We start from the raw sequence: 18,825 nt of genomic DNA, 5'->3' as shown, positions 1-18,825 counted from the left end.
AACTTTTTATGATAAGGCTTACAGAAAAACCATATAGCATATAGATTTAGTCACTGCTGTCAAATTTCTATATTTAATCAGGAGTTATTATAGAAATACTCCTTTTAAAGTAATAACAGTGTCACATGAGGATTATATCAGAGAACTGTTTGTATCTCTTATGGCTATGACCTAAATTATCTATATTTAGAGCATATCACAAATCTGAATACCTGTGACTTCCCATTTTGTACTGTGAACTTCACGGTTTAGTCAGTCATGAGTGCATGGAGGTAGCAATATAAGCTTCTTTATTGTGGCCTTTTAGATATGTGCAACATTTTTCCATGGTAAAATACTACCATTTTTAAGCTGGTTAGAGGAAGAACAAAGAAAAAGCTCTGCTGTGGTCTTAGTCTATTTGTGCTCACATACATTATTCTTGTAAGTATTTTCTGTGCTGGTAATTTTGTAGTTTTAAAGAAGAGACTTACCATTTCCTCCTTGAAAGATGTGTTAATCAGGATTTCTGTCTTGCCAACTTCTTGTTCAAGACTGGTTCTTCAATGTGGTATTCTTTGCACTTAGAAGTTATGTATGTGATCTCTTAATTACCCTTTGTGATGCTTGGTCATTTTTTTGTCCAGGTCTAATGGGAAATGAAAGGCAATTTATGATTATTGCATTAAAGTAATGGCTTTCACAATTGATAGGTTTGTCATTTGCAAAGGTTACTAATGGCAATAACAGCATTGAATGGAGGACAGTAACCCTGCTAAATGGGAATTGATCATATAATCATATACTTGGATAGCTAATTTAAATTCAAGAATTTTATATTAAATGCAAAATTGTTACTGGCAAATTAACATGAAAAAAGAGGTGTTTTCTGTTTTGAGCACTCTTGTTTCATTATCGCATCTTTATAAAGATTTTTATTTTAAATTAGCAATAAATATTATTTCAAAGTAGATGGTTTGTCACGCTTTGAGAACAGTCAGTTAGTTATGTTCTCCTGTTTTGAGAGTATCTTAGAGAATACTTCGCTACTGGTTTTTTAACCTATGGGTTATTGTACGTTAATGAATTATACTTCCAGTTGTCCTGGAACTTTCAGATGGATATAGAAGTCATCTCCCAAGATATCTCAGGAGCAAAATTGAGCATCTGACTCCATACAGGTTTAGGTAAAACTTCTACAAAAGACTAAGATGATTAACTTTCTCTGAACCACAATAATTTCTAGAAAGTGGTTGTTATTATTATTTCTTATGTAACTTAAGTAAAGTGATTCTTACACTTTTTGAAAAGTAATTTGCTAACAATTTGATTCAAAACCTATGACTTTCTAATCCAAATCAGTTTTTAAGCATCACTGGGGGCAAGAATTCAGCAACTTTTATCAGTACAGCTTAGTTACAATTTGGAACAAGTAAACGAAATAAAAATTTAGAGCCTGTAGCACAATTTCAATTTTTATGTTAGAAAGAGAAAATTTTTAAAAGAAGATTGGTCAAAAGGCAGGGCAGAAACGCTGGAGATCTGTCGTTCATGGACTGCTTACACAATAAGTAGACAGTGAGTTGCTTTCCCTTAGCTTGCTTTCAACAGCAGCCTTTCCCATACCATAACCAAGGCTGGGAAGCAGCATTTCTCTTAACAGTTTTAGTGGAAATATCTGCTTAGTCTCAACCCTAAACTGTCTTGTTGAGTAAGATCCTGCATAGTATTTTCTTAAATAATTCAATAATGCACATACTACGTGTTCAATTTTGTATTTTAGCTGAATTATACAGGAGGGTGGGGAGTTCTGTGCCTGAGCAGAGGCAGGAGGCTCCCAGGAGGCTGAGCAGGTGCAGCCTCCAGGAGCTGCTGCTGTGGGGACACGATGGCAGGGCAGCACCAGACAACAGCCACCCTGTCCCTTGGGGCATCAGCCACCTGTGCCCAAGGGAGCTGGGCTTCCTCCATCCTCACCTTGCCCTGTCACTGTTAATGAGCTCCATTAAGTTCAATAAGGATTCAACATCTTGAGTTTTGGTCAATACAAATAGGGAAATTCCTCAGGGTTTTTTTGCAGTACTTACTTGTGTTTTTCACTTAAGTATTGTGTTGTCACGGTGTGCTGTGCTGTTCATCTTCCTTGGACATGAATGTGGAAAATGGCCATGCTTCAATACACTTTAAGAGGAGGGGTTTGTCAGATATTACCTTATTGAAAGGGTAGTGAAAAACCAAGACTGATCCTGTTCGTTTTAACTTACCAGGGAAGCACATTATCTTGTTAGTTAACTGAGCAAACTGAGTTCTCCAAGGTTGTGTGATGCTGGCGGGATGTCCCAATGATGCAACCATCAAATACTAGCTCAGAAAATGCTATTAACTTTCATCCTCTAGGAAATCAGGGAGCCAGGAGGGAGCAGGGATATGGTACTGAATGGAGAGCAGCAATCAGTGAGAGCACTGCAGCGGTCAGTGAAATTTCTGAGGAAAAGGACTGCCAGAGAGTATAGCCAGGTTGGAAGGACTGAAGCTGGACTGGATTGGAGAGGGATTGTGATTTTTCTCTCTACAGCCTGTTAGCAAGGGGAGCAGCAGAGGTTTTGGCTGCAGCTTTGTCCTAACTTGGAGGAATGGGGTTAGCACAGTGAAATCCAGGAGCTGGTTGGGAATTTCTCCAAACTGCAGAAAGGTCTGTGAGGGGCAAATACCTGTAGAATACCTGTAGTTAAAGCTGGAGGAAAGAGTGAAGATATTCTGGGTGAAGGGCTACAGTATTCTTTTCAAGCACAAGAACTAGTGAAGTTTATAGGAGTGGCAGATCTGAACTGGCATGTCTTCATTGCCACCTTAATTTCTGTGCTCTGGTTGGGAGCACAATTACGCTGTATTGTAAGTTGCATGTAAAGGTGACAGAAAAATTGCACATGTTAAAAAAAATGGATACTGTAATGTTAAGATACTGTAATATTGTGTGTTCAAAGTATACACTTTATCCTGTACTTCAAAGACTTGAATTACTTTTGAATGTTCTCATTTTCCGCTGTAGGTAAAGGAAAGGGTAGCAATTTCTAAACCTAAGAAGCTTTTAGTCCTTTCCTTCACATACACTGCCCATTTGTAGAAATGCTAGGTCTGGCTTAACATGGGAGTTTACTTCCCTGGCCTTTTGGCCTTTTTCTGTTCTTGGCAGTAGGTAATTTATTTTTTTTTTTTAATAATGAGGTAATTTATTTTTTTTTAAAGTCGGACATTGATATATTGGATTTAATTTAACTGGTTACTTATGTGTAAGATGAAGATGGAAAAAAAAAAGCAACCGATCATGCCACTGTGATCTAATAAACAAGTTAATTTATAATTTAAAAAAGAAATAAACATGAAAGGTAAAATATTCACAGTACTTGAAACAGTTCATGAAATGCTGATGGGAGAGAAATGACAAGGTCAGGGAATCTAATGGTTTGTGAGGTTATGGGAAGTGAAAGCTAGTCAGCTACCATTACCCTTTGGTTGACCACTTTGATATGGTGAACAAAAAGGTTAAAGGTTTCATGTTGTTTGCTTCTTCCCTTTTCCTTCTGGGAACAATTGCATCCCTTTTCTTGGCTGGATCAGCAGTAATGTCCTGACCTCATGAGGCATTTTCCCAGGAATTAAAGTCCCCTCCCTCTGTTCCCTGCCCTCCTGCGTCCCATGGGATGGTGCTTCTCGCAGCAGCCTGGCTAAATATCCCCCACAGAGAAGGAGGATGTGTCTTCTGAGGACTTTTCACTGGGGTGGTAGGATTTTCTCTTTCCAGAGAAGACACAGTATTTATGGTAAAGGATCTTCTTGGGTGCTTGTGTCTGCTCTGCTTTTAAGAGCTATAAGCTTTCCCTAAGCTGCTCAGGGGTTACTGGGTCAGCCATGGCTTCTGCTTCCCGAGGAATTAATTGGTTGGAGTTGATGTTAACAGTTCCAATCTGGTGTAATATACTAAGCCAGGGGAAGGCAGTGAGCTCTTCACTGCTTGAAACAGGGCAGAAAAACACTCTCATAGGTGGCTTGAAAGAACAGAGCTTTTTCACAGAATGTCTTTATGTTACCTGTTGTAAGTGTAATGTTTAACTGAACTTGATACTTAGGATAAAAAATGTAGTTTGTAGACTCCGGATCTTTTTTCACACTGAACTCCTCTTTGTTGAAGCTCTTGTGTTGCTGGAGTACCACAAAGTTCTCCAGTGCTACTGTTAAGTGCTGTTTTTATATGACTTTGCCTTTTAGTTGATTGTGAAGTGTGACATTTTTGTTTTGGTTGCACTGTTTACACATTTGCTTTTATCTGCTGACCTATCATCACAAAATTCAGGAGTTCTTGCTATTAGTATTAGACTTCTACTCCCTCTATCAAATGATAAAGTAAAAGACTGAAAACTTTGTGCAGAGGTTATGGTGGATGGGAAGGCTGCTTGGATGAGCATCAGAACACAATCATAGATATGCAGCATAAAAGTCTCACACTTTTCCTTTGGTACTGCCTTCCCATTGTTGCAGTGGTTCTGAAGGTTAGAACAAAGAAAAGTACAGTCTCAATGCAAAGACCATTGTAAACAAACACCCTGTTGCTCTTTTTGAAATCACAAATGGCCAATTTGATCCTGTACAGGAAAAAGGAAAAAAAAAAAAAAAAAAAAGAAGGAGAATAACTGTGAGCAAATAACACACTGGTTCTGGTAAATCAGAAGGTTAGGTTTTCAGCTTTGGGGGATTTATGAGAACATCAAGGTACATAGCCAGAACACATTATACTGAGCTGGACTATAAAAAAGGGGGAATACTTCCAACTTAAACTCTGTTTGTAACTATGGCCTTTGACTTGTTGCATAAAATTAGGATAAATAAAAGGAATTAATTTACAGTTGTAACTGATAAGGAAAGTTCATTGGTGTTTGTTTTGTACCTCTAATCACAAAAATACAAGCAGCTGGAAAAGATAGAGTTTATACTGGATTTTTTAAAAAAGTTATTTCTTTCTTTTTAGTGTAATGCAACAAAACCCCCCAAATAAATATTCAGACTTGCTGCCTGAGCAGCAGGTCACTGCTTCTGTCCTGCCAGCATAGCCAGGGCCAGCCCTGCCATCTAGGGCTGTGTTTGCCAGGGTTCCTTTTTTTGATGCTACCTGGCTGCTATGCTGTGGCCAGGGAGGATGGAGGCATGACTGAAATGTCTAACTGAGGCCAGGGGATTCTCCATCAAAATGCCTCAGCTACTTTAGAAACTGCATTTCACTGTGACACTGAATTTTTAAAGATTCTGGTTGCTTCCCAGATTTTCCTTTCTCTCTGTGGCCCCTGGGTCTATCATATACACATTTTAGCAAGAAGGGCTGCCAAGTGACATAAAGCATGAACAGTTTTGCACTTTGGATATGCTTGTGACTTTTCTTTGTTGCCTGGCACAGCAATTGAAGGCGATGCGAAGAAGCACAGATGAAAAAGAAGGCGGGGAAATGAATTTTAAAATATATTTTGAGCAATAGACTCTGTCCTTACTTTGCTGGCTGCTGTGTTTTTGCCAACTGGGGAGAGCTGTGTAGTAATCATGTTAGAGTTAAAGCTAAAGGCTACTATCTCCTACCACTATTTCCTTCTACTGATTTTCTCCCTGAGCAGTGCTGAGATGCAGGCAGTACCAGCTCATGCCTTGGGGCTGCTTCTAGTGGCTCAAACTCTTTTTATGGCTGCTGCTCTAAAACAAGTGACAGGACAGCATACCACCCATTTCTCTCCTAACACAGTCCTTCACAGCTTAGGCTGTCTCACTCCTTCTCTCTTCTTTGCCTATTTATTTATTTGTTTTTCCTCTCTGACAGTTTTTTCAGTCTTCAGGGTGTTTTAAATGTCACATTCCTGCTGGGTGTAAAAAGTGCTTTATGAGTGAGTTCCAACACTTTCTTGTCTGACCTATGGAGGCCAAGTCATCATTACCTGACCCTCTGTGTTATCTTCCCTGCAGCAGATAATCCTGAAGAAAATGCCCTCTCAAGAGCCACCTTTTCTACCTCTCTTGGCCTTCCCCCTGTCTGTTTCTGGAGAGTGGGTGTTGAAGCCACTGCACTGCCTGGTATCTTTAGCATTGGGACCAGCCTAGTAATATCTCACACCTGATGCTTTGCTTTCTGTGCCTTAGGTTTTGAGGGTTGACTCAGGGGACAAGTCTAAACACCCATGTTAACTTCTTGGGCTCAGTCCTTTGGGCTCAGCAATCCAGGATGTTTTGCTGTTTTTCTAGCTCCTTTGAGCTTCTATTTCCTGACATAGTTCCCACTTTGTTTCTGTCTTTTTGTGGTCTTTTAACTCACCTGTCACGATTGTAGTTGGCTTGATTTGTTTCTCTTCCCTACAAATACAGGCAGCCCCTTAGATCCTGTGTGGCATCTAGGAGGGCTTTATGGGCCACTTTTATGCAGTTTCTGTGTCTCAGTAAGTTGCCTGATCTGACCTACTACAGGTGGCTTCTGCTCTGAGTAGTCTTTAAGACTTGTTTTCTGCCCAACAACTTAGTGACTTGTTCAGTTGAAATAAACCCCACCTTGTCTCTTTTAAATATTTTCTTCTGTCACTCTGGGTCTAGTCCTTTTTATTTTTTTTTTATGCTTCTCTCTACATCACTGTGAGATGCAAATGAATGCTTGTATGATTTTTTTATATCTAGCACTTAGATGCCACATTAATGAAAACATGAGAAGTTCATTGAGTAACAAAAGGGTAGTTAACTAATCCAAAATATATGTGTATGGAGCTTGCTTGCTTTGGGGACAAAAGGCAGATAAAAATAGTTCATTAGAAATACCTCAGTTAATAGAAATCTGAGAGAGTTTGAATGCTTTGTGAATCTAAAGCCCTTCCCTTCCCTTCCCTTCCCTTCCCTTCCCTTCCCTTCCCTTCCCTTCCCTTCCCTTCCCTTCCCTTCCCTTCCCTTCCCTTCCCTTCCCTTCCCTTCCCTTCCCTTCCCTTCCCTTCCCTTCCCTTCCCTTCCCTTCCCTTCCCTTCCCTTCCCTTCCCTTCCCTTCCCTTCCCTTCCCTTCCCTTCCCTTCCCTTCCCTTCCCTTCCCTTCCCTTCCCTTCCCTTCCCTTCCCTCACCTCACAGTATCTGGAGATAAAGTCTAAAATTAAAAGAGTTTAGTAAGGTCTGACATAATTTTTTTTAAATAAACTTATGTAACTGTGAAAAAGTTCAGAGAAAAAAATAAAATTAAGACTTAAAGATATTTGAAGGTACTCCCAAGAAGTCTGTTCTTCTACACAACTTATAGGCATTTGTGAAACTTTTTCTTGCAACCTCTTAAAGTTAGAAAATAAGTGATTTTCTTTGTTTCCCTGCCATTTTCTACACCTCCCATCATCATTACTGCTCCTTTTAGTCCAAACTGTTAGTCTTCTTCCTTCAACCTTGTCTTGAAGTGCTGTCCTCAAGACAATGCACTGCTGCATGAGGCCCCTGACCCTCTCAGAATGATTGTTTAGGGGCAATGTGGGCTGTATTCTTGCCTGGTCATCTTCCATGGGATACTGACTTTCACATGCTTGACAGTCATTCCTAATTGAGGTCCAGTTAATAAATCCTGTCATTAGGACAGCCATTGAGTCAGTTAAGTGTTTCATACAGAGTTGAGGATTGTCTGGCTATTTACATCTATCCTTATAAATTGTGCTCTGTGTTTTCATTTAGTTCATTCTTTCAGTTTAGAAATATATAACTTTATGCTGACTTTTCCCCTATTTGTTTCCTCTATTGTATTTTTATGACAGTTTCAGGTACTAGCTGTCTTTTTTTCCTATTATTTAGTTTGTGCTTGTGTCTTTAATATTATTTCACAGTGGACCTGTCACTTTCCTGAACTTTTTCCTTGAGTTGCTTATACTTGAGGATGCACTGCAAGTATATTAAAATCTGCTTTCACATAGGCCATTGTATTTATTCCTGTTATCAGCCTTTCCTGACTGTTGTGACTTTTTTCCTTGCATGCTTTAAACAGTTTCTACCAACTGATTAGAAACAAACCTAGAAAAGCCCTTTTTATTTTGTTTTCTCTACTTGCGGTTTCCAGCACACTCAGAGATGTTACTCTTGCCCTGCTTGATTTTATTATTCATAGTTTTATTGTGCATAGTTTACAGATGCCATTAGGACAATGAACTCTCTTTGTATAATTGGTAATTATTCAAATAAAACCCTTATCATCTTCAGGCTTGATTGTTTATAATGTGTCTCTTTTATGTCCCTTCCTTGGGTTGTTTGTTTTGGCATTTTTGCTGATTTTATCCTTAAATCAGAGAGCTTCAGTGGTCTATCTCACAGTGTATTTTGAACTTTAGAGAAGGCCTGTATATTTGTTGTGCTAGACAACATATTTTTTCTCCTGTCTCTGGATATGAAATGTTTTCTTCTTCATGTAAATTCTGATTATGAAGTTACTACACATCTCTTTTAAAACATGATTTTTGTTATGCAGTGGACTTCCACTTCATTCAGTTACCATATTGTTGAGAATTCAAAGTCACAAAAAAAAATTTGTGTAAATTGTGTAGTGATACCTAAAGAGATAGTCTTCAGTCTTTACCTGGATGCTGATTAATTAGGTGCACAATCTGTATTTTTTCATGTGAAACCAGTCTATAAACCCATCATGATACCAAACACTATTAAATAACTGTTATTTTACAGTGACTATCTGAAAATTTAAGATAATGTTGCATTAAAGTAATATAAAATTTATGAAGGTGTGTAAAGTTAATATAGGATTTATATTTATTCATTTTAAGTATTTTTATTCTCATTATTTATATTATAATTATAAAAGTATTCATTTTAGATGAAAACAAGTAAAACATGCCTTTCTCTTCCATTACACAGCCATGAAACACATACTAAAAATTTTGACTTTGGTACCAATCAACCAATTTCAAAAGCTCTTTGTGGTAGCTAAAAAGAGTATTTATTTGGGATGAAATACAAATTAATAACAAGATTAAAATGCGTAATTTAAGTAATAGCACACTGATTGTATTGCATTTTGTTTTTCCATTTTCCACATCTTTCGTGAAGATTTTATTCACAAAAAACAGAATGTTTGACAGCATTGCAGCTTAATATTCTACTCTTAAGTTTCACTCCAGTTTCTTAATGTATTTAAGTAAATACAGAAGTAAAATAGGGCTATTAAAAAACTAATTTAAATTAAAAAATAAAGAGCAGAAGTCCACCATCTGTTTTCCTGTCTCCCCAGTGTCAGTTTGTGTGCATGGGTTATGCCATAAAACCATTTACATTCTTGTGGTTGACTACCAGCAATTCAGAAAGGATTATAGATCTTGGAGTATAGCCATGGATTTTATATAATTTTGATACTAGAGGAAAGATACAGAATTTTTAAATTGTTCTTTTAGAAGCATTAGAAGTACGCAGAATTTTATTTGCTTATTAGGGAATCATATTTCGTCTCCAGTATGTTTTGTTTTCTGTGTAAAAAGGCATTGGTGCAGAGTATGTTGAGGCTCGCTGGCATGCACACAACTGCCCCACCAGATCCAGTGTGCATCACCTCTTTATAGGGATAGGGACTTTGGGGGAAAAATCAGAAAAAAATGGGAGAAAGAGGAAAAAAGGCAAGGGCAGACTCTGATTGGCCAGCTGGAGAAAGAAGTGATCCCCTACTGAATGTCCTCATCATCCTCCTGGTGTTCTCACCTCTACAGTATGTAGCAATGAGAAAGAAACTAAATTTTGGATTTCTCTGATATAAACTAGATCCTGTTAAATAAAAGGCAAGACAGTTTGGGGGTTGGAGGAAAAGCCTGATTTTCATATCTGTGGCAGTCACCTCCCAGGAGAACTGGCTGCAGCAACAGGTGTAGGCAGGTAAAATCCTGATGCTGAGACTGTAAATGGCAGCTGCTTATGAATAAAACACTTGTATGTGTACTATCTATTGTGTGTGGAGAAAAACAGCTGTGTGCACCTAAGCAGCTGTATCATACAGGGCTGATCCCCTGGTCAGACTGAGCACAGGCCACTCCACTGGCTTTGGTTGAGCCTGAGGATTTATGTCCTTGCATACTCACAGAAAATTCAGTCCACACAGCCAGGGAAAGTACAGTAAACTTAAAAAGTCTAGAAATCCAAATTAGAATTCTTACTGCCACTTTGCATTTTGATGCCATGTCTGTTTTCTTAAAAAGAGAAAAATTGTTACAATTCTGTGTCATTTTACTTCATGTTTTTATAATAACTCTTGCTGCATCCAGCCTGGAATTAAACCTTAGCAGTTCTATGGCTATAATAAGAGTAAGGTTTATTGCCAGCTAATGTTTCATCTGCTGGCTAGATGACTAGCTGTGCACCAGCTGTATAATATATTCTGTAAGGATATCATCATCACAGCACTTCACTCCTGCATCTCATACACCCACCAGGAGACATGTTTTATCTTGTGCTCTGAGCAAGGAGTACAAATGAGATGTCTCAAGGAAAAGTAAATAAGAATATTAGGAAATATTAAAATAAATAAGAATATTAGGGAATATTAAAGAGAAGTAATTCTGGTTTTAGCTTGTTAGTGACAGGGACTGGTTTTGGACAGGGATGTGATGAATGCTCCCACAAATCTTTAGGTGCTGATGATGGACTGCTTTTGGCACAACTCAGAGACAGAATGGCCCAAAGCCTGGCTTTTAGCTGTTCTTTTGTTGGCAAGGTTCTTCCTTGGTTCCTGGCTTATGTCAGAGAAGCCCTAGTACTGCTCTACCTTAATTCTAAACCTGTGGAAGGATTTTTTCTAGCAAAAAGGCATCTCCAGAACATATGAGCAAGGCGATGGCTCCTCCTCTACCAGGGCAGGAGAACTGCAGTGCAGCAGCTGCTGTGCTGGTGCTAAACCTCCTGGGAGCTCCTTCATTCAAAAAGCAGGAGAAGGGGCTGGTGCTCATTAGTCTCCCAGATGTGCACAGACACAGTGGTGGCCAGGCTGAGGAGTCAAAAATTGAGCTTTTGCCCAAAGCAGGAAGATTACAATATACCAGAGATACAAGATACAGGAGAATTATAACAGATTAAGTTGTTAATGTAGAATTTATTTTCCTTATACGTGTTATTCTGCCAAAGTTATTATATTTGTCCCAATAGTTTATAAGTTTTGTATCAGCTTCATGTAAACTTTGTTTTTCTTAAATAAAATAAAAAATTTTAGATAAAACTACATTTCTCTTTAGCTTTGCTTTGAAAAGCTCTAGTTCCCGAGTCTCACAGTTGTTCTGCTGCCAGCAAATATTTGAACAGCAGAGCCAAAGTGTGCCTTGGCTCTAGTACTCTGCATCTTACAGAATATTAAACCATTTGCAGGCTGTTAATTCTATGCTGGAAGTTGCAAAGAGTTTTTGGCAATGGATATAAAGATTTTAGTCATACTGATGGCATTTGAAAATGTCAGCATGACACTGGAAAGACATTGCCGGGGTGATCCTTTTGTTGTGTGTTTTAATTAAACATATAAAATGGCACATACACATATAATTAAATAGAAAAACCTACAAACATGTATACAATATCAAGTGCTTCAAAGATAGAAAATGACATATTCAAAGTGTTTTGTGCTGTCTTATCTTTCCTGTGCAGATATATAAATCTATAGACTTTTCTGTCTAGTCTGATAGTAATTAACAAGTAGTTGTTGATTATTTTGTTTCTCCTGTGTTGTCATGGGATTGGTGCATTGGCTCCCTGCTAGGGGGATAAAGACAGGCAAAACATTCATGACATTTTAAAAAGAAATATTAGAGATCACTTGTTTTTTCCTCTTTTGAACTGAGAATTTAACGGCAAAAATTAATCCATTGAAAGGTTCTTGGATGCTATGGGGAGGTCCTTGTGTTTCACACATTCTTGATTTTTTTTACAAGGAGAGATCCTCCTGTAGGCAAATAAGATACAGAATGTATTGCTCTTTACAACAGCCTGAGAGGAGATTGGTCTCTTCTCCCAGGCAGCCAGTGACAGGACAAGAGGAAATGGCAGGGGAGCTTCAAGTTGGACATCAGGAAGAATTTTTCACTGCAAGGGTGCTCAGACATTGGAATGGGCTACCCAGGGAGGTGGTGGAGTCACCATTCTTGAAAGTGTTCAAGAAATGACTGGACATGGCACTTAATGCTGTGGTTTAGTTGACAAGGTGGTATTTGGTCAAATGTTTAGTCAAGGTCATGTTTGGTCTTGGAGGCCTTGTCCAGCCTTAATGCTTCTGTGATGCTGTGATTGTATAGTGCGGAGAAAATAAATTAGTGTGAAGTTAATGGTTGAACAATATTGCTGTATACAGAGAGGTCTAAGTTAAAGATACCACCGCCATTCCCCTAAGGGAAAAGTAGCATCCCTTTCACTTTTCCTAAGTCTGGGATATTTAACTTTCAAGTTTAAAAAATTCTTATTTACCACCATTTTGAATGTGCTGTGAATATGTGTTCTGTGTTTATGTAATCTGTATCTAGGCTGTCAGGGAGATTTGAAGTATAGATGCCATTTTAATTTAAAAATGACAAATATCTCAGATAGTGCAAGACTTACATAAACAATAGATATCCAGGTGAGGAATAAGGTAACATAAGCTATGACCATAAAATGTAGTCATTTGAAAGGGGCAGGAGCCTTGAGGCAGTAGTAGTGTTTATCATATCCTCACATAGCTTCTCAGTTTTAGTTCAGCATATGAGTTAAGAGCTAATAGAACATTTGGCTTTTCAGACTCTAAAATATCATCATTGAAACATATAGCCATATAATTGCTGGAAACAGAGCAGTCTAGCTACAAAATGTATGCTTTGAATAATGAAAGAATTTTTCAGCATAGTTTCTTAGAAAAACATGCTTAAAGTATTATGTAAAAGTGAAACATTTTAACAAACATTAACCTTTGACTCTAACAGTTGTAGGGTCTTTCTGATCCAAATGAAAAAAATGAGTTGCAAAATTACTTAAATACTGGAACCAGCAAAAAAACTTGCATACATAACATTGAATTAAGAATCAATTTAAGCGAAGCAGCATTTTTAAGAGATTTTGGTAAGAGTCTACATTTTTAACCATTGCATTGCTGATGTAGTGTTTACTTTAGCTTGCTGTGTCACAGAATTTTGCTTTTCCTGGAAAGTTTTTGTGAAGAGCCTGAAAATGTTGCTGCAAATCTTTTCCCTATGTGAACCTCAGTTTAGCCAAAAAGTTAAGATCTGCTAAAATGCTGTCTCATAAGCTTAAGATGTCTCATAAGCATAAAACATCCTCATTGTGACATTGAAAAAAGTACTTGAAATCCCAGCACAGTATTTTTATTGCAAATGACAGTTTTCATCCCTTGGCTTTTGCTGCCAGAATAAGCATGTTTTCAGTAAGCACAAACAGACTTTTTCAGCTGTGCGGGTTTCCAGCGGTTCCTGTTTACTCCCCAAGTGGGTGGTATGGAAGAGCCACCTTTCTGGCATACTTTCATGCAGACAACACATGGCCACCATCGAGTTTTGGCATTATGCTCTAATAAAAAAAGATCCTGCTCATATGAGGAAGCTTGGTGTGCGTCAATACAGCTATTTCAGTCGTCGCTGCCTCCTGAGCTGAATGTCAACCGACATTGGTGACTCTATTAAAATACGATTTCGCAAAAAGGAAGTAAGAAACATGACTTGCAAGCTGTGTGTGAAGATGAGCTAAAATAGTAACAAAAGTATCTCTAGAGAGTACTAGAGGACAAAAAAAAATATTTCTCTGAAATCTACCTATTGTTAAGAAAAATAAGATCTGGCAGACTCTCTTTTGTACCAGCTGGATGTGTTAAATTTTCCTTCTCTTCAACACTGAGTGCAGGCATTACTGTAGGAGGGATTCCAAGGAACTGGAAGGATTCAGAAGTTTCCTCAGAAAATTTCTCCAATGGGTCTTGATCCTAAGGAAAGTCAGAACTAATCTTTTACAGCTGAGTTTCCGTGCAGCAGCCCTTCCAACCCGTGCCGAGTCCAGGCGGGAAGCTGATGGCGCGGGGGGATCGCGCGGCTGGCACCAGTCCTCGCTGGCTGCTCTCGCAGGAGGCACCACAGAGCAGTGGCTGTGACGTGTCCTAGGCAAGAATTCAGTGAACCAACCCTTTGTAAAGTAGCAGAGCAAGCACTGGTAATGGCTGGGCATAGTTCACGCTGCCTTAATTTTGGAAACAGATGGGAAAGTGTACTCAGATAAAATAATTTTGTGTTTAACTGTTTCTCTCCCAGGTCCTTCTGAAGGGATCTGTGCTATCCAAAGCCATTATAATTCAGAAGAGTTTGGATATCATCATACCACTGTACTTAGGCTGCTACTTATTAACTACAATTGTGTTTTGTTTTGTTCTCATACTATACTTCCCAGATTCTTCACTTCATTGGAAGTCCTGAATACAGTATAAATCCTCTTTTTATAGACCACTTAAAATTAAAACTGGTAATTGATAAATTCTAATTGTAATAACACTTCATCTTGCTTGTACTGGACTATAAAAGTAAGTCTTTGTTTTCCATTATGGATTTCTATGTTCCTCACTCAATGATATGTGAGAGAACCATAGTTCTATATGTTTTTTTCACAACCACGGTGGTCAAATACTTGAGGAAGATGCACAGAGAGGTTCTGTTGTTCTGTCCTTGGAGGTATTTAAGACTCACTGGGACACATCTCTGAGCAGCCTGATTAAACAGACCTGTTTTGGGCAGGTGTTGGACTGAAAGATACCAGAGAGTCGTTTCTACCTCAATTATTCTGTGCTTCTGGCTTCTTACCAGCCTTGTTTGGTACACACACCTATGGCTGTAAAAGAAGGCCCGATCTTTGCTGGGAAATCATATTTTTGATCATTGCTTTTAGTGACAGCAGCTGTATATGCTCCTATTTTTTTGTTAGGACATTCATGAGTTATCTTTCCTTCCTTAGCAATGATTGCTGAGCAGATGCTATTGTTAGAGATTGGACAATTTCTTATCTATCATGAGGCTCCAGCAAGAATCAGCATTTAGGACAAAAAAATTCCTGTAATTTTTTAGTGTTCTCAGGGGGTTTGAGTTTTCTTTCTTGTGTAATGGGTGCATAAATTAGTGTACAAAGTAAGAAATGTAAAATAGAAAGTTATTTTATTACTTTTGCATTTGCATTCTCAAGGTGCTTTTGTGACAGTATAGGTTTCATAACATCATACATTTCTCTATAATAGTAATACAAATCATATATAAATATAAATACATAAAAATAAAAGAATGTAAAACATGAGGTTTTCAACTGCTTCTGCTTTATATATTTGACTCTATGTCATTAGCAGGGCAAAATAAAGTAGATGTTTTCAACACAGCAGTCATTAGGCCATTACAGTGCTATTGATCTTTGTCCTTTGTGGAGTATTAATATTGTTGATGGCACAAATGCTCTGTACAGGGCTAGTCTGTGAAAAAAGTGCAGAACATAGGTCATCATCTGTCACTTTGTCTCCCCACTAAGACTACTAGTGAAAAGTTCAGTAGTAGTAATCACCTTAGATGAAAGAAATGGTGTGACTTTTTAAATTTTCATGAGTGCAAACTTATTAGTGATTTGAGAGACACCCATTATATTCATTACCCAAGAGAAGAATAATTCCTTGCTTTCAGGATAAGGTTGCATGCATGTGTGAAAAGTGAATAGGATGAAAGATGAGTAGCTTTAGAAATAGGGAGGGATTGAACTTGCTTTGAGACACATTTTCTGAACTCTAACACAGACACCAGCTTTGACGATAATTTTGTCAAAATGGTAACTGTAATCTTTTTCTGAGTCAGTTCTTGTCTCAGCTGGCATTGCCTTCATAAAGGTGCATTCTGAATTAATTTGAACTGGTGTAAATACAGAGGTGCCTCTACTATGAGGATGATGTAACAGAGTAAGAAATAAGATGGATCGGAGATCCTAGGTCAAGTCCAAGTGTAGGCAAAAGTGGTTTGGAGAATGTTTTCATCAGCTTTTCTACATCCTGCTAGTGGATGAGGAATAGAGATACTTTGATTATCAAGCAACAATTCCAAAATTAGTGACCATGAGAGAGATGACCTGTTCTGTGAGCAAATTCTACAACAGAAAATTTGCCTCCTTGGCTGGGATACCCAGGGGCTGCCTTCATTGGGTTTATTGAACAGCATAAAAAAATCTGAAATTAGTTAGAGGAAAAAAAAGGTCCTGTCATGTTTTAAGTACATTACTAGAGAACAGATTGTATTCTTTTGCTCTGTTATTGAATGAAATATTTCTTGACTACAAATTGAACCAAGCAGGTACAAACTGACAAATTGGCTGAGACACATGCAAATTCTTTTGTTTACATTCAATACAAGTTAATCATGGCACAAGAAACTATAAGTAGTAAAGTATAATAATACTGTAAATGGTATGAAATTAGTAATGAGGGTTGGTATGAAGATGTGAAAAATAAACATAATTTGTAAAGGAAGAGGTGAGATCCAGATAGAAAAAGAGAAAGTTGTGTAAGGTTGCTCTAGACACACTTTAATTTATGTTTGTTAACAAAAGTGTACAGTCAAAATTGGTTAAACATTTGTTGAATATGATTTTGTTGATTTATATTCTGAGTTTATATCAGAATCTGAAATTGGTTCTTGAAGAACCTCACTCCAGAGTGTGTTCCCTTATGCCCTAATAGTATAGATGATGGCAATGTTCATGGTCTGATTGTTCTCCTTAGGGGTTTACTTAGATGGTTATATGTTGTACTTCTACCAGAAAAGAAAAGAAAAACAAGATGGAAGTGTTCATTTTGAAGATAAATGAACTTTTCCAGACTACTTTGTTTCTCTGGAGAGACATGACATGTTAAACTGTTTAACATCTGGGAGCATCTGTCCCTGTAGTCCAGCCTGTGGATTAACTGAGTGCTAAACTGCCATCCCATTTTCATGGAAATTTAGAGAATGAACAGCAAGTGCTTAACTCTTTTGACCCAGTCTTATTTTAGAACTGCAGGATATGTAAGCAAATGCTAGATACATTTTCAAATATTCATATGCATGTGTCAGGTTTTTTTTTCTTTTTATATAAGACCCTAATTGCATAACAACTGGGCTTTTTTAGTTCAAGACAATGTAGTTCAGGAAAAGTACTTAATTTGATAGTGCTATGAAGCCTTCAGAATTATTTATTTACGTAAAAAGGATAGCATTTAACTTCTATAAATTAATTAGTTTTAAATATTCAATTAGATGATTTATTGCAGTCTAATCCCATGATAATTTAGTCTCCCTTTCTACCAGTGTGGCAAGTATCTAAAATGGGACATACCATTTCTGTCCATATCTGTAACTCAATGTTCTGCTTCGTTTTTCTGCTCAGAGTTTTACATTTTTTTGATGGCAGAGAATGACAGAGAACTTTCACCTGTTACCTTTCTTTCATATTGAGATAGTTGTGGAGTAGTTTCCATTGTATTCTTTTCCTTGGGTAGTCAGGTGTTGTCTTCTAACAGGAAATTTTAGATAACTTCTAAAAAGTATGTCAAGGACATTAACTTCCTGGAGATGTCTGTCTGTTGCAATGCTGCCAAGATCTTAATGTCATTAATCAACCTAAAATCTTTCATCCACTCTTACTTTTAAGAGTAAGAAACAGTGGTTAAGCATTTTTTTTTTTATTTGCTAGAGGATATAGCAATGTGAGAATGGATAAGCAAGCATACTATCAGCATTTGACACAGATTGCTCCTTAATAAATGCATTCCTGTTCTGAAATATATTTCTATAGTGACAGGTCACTGCCATACAGAATGGTCATTCTTAATAATAGGGAATTATTTATTTGATTATCTACTATTTGATGGTAAGCATTGCTTAGGAGATTTGACAATTAAATGCTTATTCTTATCTGTATTTTGAGTGTTGAAATTAGTAATAGTATAGAAAGCATCAACTCTGTTAGTCAGTAATTTTCACATTCAGGAAAGTTTTGAGGGTTTGTATGAATATTTAAATCCAGTAATTTATTAGGTCTTTTATTTTAAGGAAGATTAACAATATCACTGAATCCAGTGCCTGTGTGACTCCTTTTTTTTTTTTGTGGCATGACTAGTTCTGTAATAGTTTGGTATCTTTTATGTAGGGTAATAGTAGAAGTAACACTGAGAAAATTATAGAGGAGATAATGAAGATATGAGTTTGGGCTGTTAGGAAGTGGATATTCCCATTGTGTCAACACTGCAAGATATTTTAATTTATGTGCAGAAATCACCAAACTTTAGTTTTGGATTATTGTTCTCACAAATGCCCAGTTTCAGAAATGTAATCATGAATACATAATCATATCAGGATGCCCTTCTAATAGTTTTTTCTGGTTATGACAAAGTGGGCTAAAGGTTCAGCCTGGGTGGTGGGTCCTTCAGTGGTGGAGCCTAGGGATACTGTGTCATAATTTCTGTGGGGAGAGCAAGCTCAAGTGTTGTTTAGCCTAGAATAAAGCAGAAAAAAAGTTCTCCTGTAAAATGGTTGTACCTTTGAGAAGAGGAAGCCCTTGGTAGCTGTCGCTGGGCTGAGCTGGATGGCACCTTCTATTTCCATACCTGTGCAGAGAGGTGCTCAGCACTGGTGGTGCTGGTAAGGAGATGCTGTGCAGATGTGAGGCTTCTGTGTGACTCTTCTGGCAACTGCTTCTTGAAACAAAACTCAGGAAAATCCTCTAACTCACTGATGTCAGCTAGGAGTGTAAGAAAGAATTAGGGAAATGAACAGATCTCTGTGGCTGGTATTAGGTAATGACATGAT

At 37.7% G+C, this 18,825-nt stretch overlaps 1 protein-coding gene across 12 annotated transcripts in view; it reads left to right on the top strand.

The window, feature by feature from the left end:
- Positions 1 to 18,825, top strand: part of CACNB2 (calcium voltage-gated channel auxiliary subunit beta 2) — a 245,389-nt gene that overhangs the window by 179,878 nt on the left and 46,686 nt on the right. The gene's annotated exons all lie outside the window — the stretch shown is intronic.

The sequence above is a fragment of the Lonchura striata genome, chromosome 2 (assembly GCF_050655825.1).
Source record: "Lonchura striata isolate lonStrDom1 chromosome 2, ASM5065582v1, whole genome shotgun sequence".
In the NCBI taxonomy this organism is placed as follows: domain Eukaryota; kingdom Metazoa; phylum Chordata; class Aves; order Passeriformes; family Estrildidae; genus Lonchura; species Lonchura striata.
This window is presented reverse-complemented; position numbering and strand designations above follow the sequence as displayed.